The following is a 2098-nucleotide window of genomic DNA, read 5'->3' on the forward strand; positions in this document are numbered from 1 at the left end:
TGCTCTGGGTTTTTCTTGGATACACAAGATATAGGTTCCTCTCTGGTATCTATCAGGCTTGAACAAGTAAGAAGAGAAATATAACCCTTCTCTTGTTCTTTTTTCAGAATGGAGCACAAATCAGGCCCTATCTCTTTTAGTCTCAAGTCAGGAAAGAAGCTTGGTATTTTGGTTACTGTTGCAGCCATTAGAGCTATAAGCAATCTGTATGTCACTTTATTACAGATCTTGAGGCAGAAACAAGATCTCGAAGGACCAGAAGCTACTTTTAAACTATTTTCTCTAAAACAGTCTCTCAAGCTTGTTGAGTGTACAAAAAAAAAAGTGTTTTGATATTTCTCTTTATATACCCCATTCTACATTCTCTTTTTATATCTCTCTCTCTACATTCAGCAATAACAAAATGTTCATTGAATATGAATTCCTGAAAAGTAATTTTAAAATCTGATTCATTTACTTGCTCTTATAGATGGGGAAATGTCAATAGTTTATAAATATAGGTGGGGAGGACAGCTACAAGAGTTTTCAAGAGAAGCTTCCCCAAATAGCTTTTCATATGGATTGTCCCTATAAGTGCAATATAACAGAAAGATCATCATGGATTATAAAAATAGAAATGCATACAATTGTTAATACATATGCACAATTTTTGTTGGAATGACGCACAGAACAAAACTGCAGCTCCTGAAGGAAATATATATATTACAAATCACTCAAGTAAATTTGATAAAAGAAGTTCAGGTCCATTTTAAAGGTTGAAAGCTCATAATTTAGAAACAGCCTATTTGGTTTCTCTGAATTAGACTATACAAAAAATAAAGCAAATGAAGTGACACCAACACACACAATTAAATGAAAAGAACATAATTAACCAACATGGAGCTAAGGTGTAAAATTACTGTCTTTTAACTTATTGTCATCCATGCCACATAGGTTTTTCAACACATCACATCATATGCAAATCTATTGCAGCTATCAGCATAAAATGAAAGACGACTGAATAATCTGAATTTTCCTGTTGAAGAAGGTTTCAAGGTCCTTCAACATGTACTATCACAGATTTTGATCAACAACTGCAGGTTAACATAAATGACCACTGAACTGTAGGTAGAAATCAAATTTCAAAGTCCAATCTTGCCCATTCTTCATGTGATTCTGAATGTTCAATTCAGCAACTGATTTGTGAGTTTAAATGGAAAAGATCTTCACCAGGAATTGTTATTAGCTTCTGTTTTTATAGCCCTGTTATGTCTGTTTGAGTTCTGGTGAGATTTGCTCTTCTCCTCCCCCAGTTAGGAGAGCTTTTATTTCAGAGGGGATTTTTCCTTGATCCATTGCCATACACCACTGCTTGTACATTTCCAGTTCTTCTCTGAAACCACAGAAGCTCTCTCCTGACTGACACCAATTCTTCCAGATATTGATATCTGAGCTTCTTTCTGGCCCTACATTCTCTTGCACTCTGTCGGCTTCTCTCAAGCTTTGCCCTCAAGTCAATTTTGGCTGGCTTCTGACCATGTTTACCTGGTTTCTTTACTTTGCCTCCAACTACCTTGCTGTCATCCATGTCTACAGGCTCCCAGGCTGGGCCTCACAGCCTGGCCCGCCTGCCTGGCTCCACCCGTGGGGAAGGACAGGGATTTATTTTTTCAATGCATCCTCAGGTCTAGCCTCTATCACCCCTAAGATCTCGAGGTCCCAGGAAGAGGGGTGCAGTTCAGAAATGAGACAGGGAGCCCCTGGAGCAGCCCCAAACATCCCCCTCTGCCACTGAGGCCTCCTCGTGGTCCATGACCCTTTCTCCCGTGTGTTTATATTAGTGCCAGGTAGAGGTGGGGGCCTATCTTTTTTGATCATGGCTTTCAGGTAGTCCAATAATATTTAATTAATTATGAACTCTCTTGGATCTATTTTCCAGGTCGGTGGTTTTTCGAATGAGATATTCCACATTGTCTTCTATTTTTTCATTCTTTTGGATCTGTTTAATAGTACCTTGATTTCTCATAAAGTCACTAGCTTCCATTTCCTCCAATTTAATTCTGAAAGAATTATTCTCTTCAGTGAGATTTTGAAACTCTTTTTCCATCTGGCAAATTTG

At 38.1% G+C, this 2098-nt stretch overlaps 1 pseudogene; it reads right to left on the bottom strand.

Annotated features, from left to right (window-relative positions):
* Positions 1–907: 907 nt before the first annotated feature.
* On the bottom strand, positions 908–1698 carry LOC138172534 (cAMP-responsive element-binding protein-like 2 pseudogene; annotated as a pseudogene).
* Between the last annotated feature and the right edge of the window lie 400 nt (positions 1699–2098).

The sequence above is a fragment of the Petaurus breviceps genome, unplaced genomic scaffold (genome assembly GCF_028583685.1).
Source record: "Petaurus breviceps papuanus isolate PSGF00001 unplaced genomic scaffold, PetGlider_PUasm1.0 551, whole genome shotgun sequence".
NCBI lineage: Eukaryota > Metazoa > Chordata > Mammalia > Diprotodontia > Petauridae > Petaurus > Petaurus breviceps.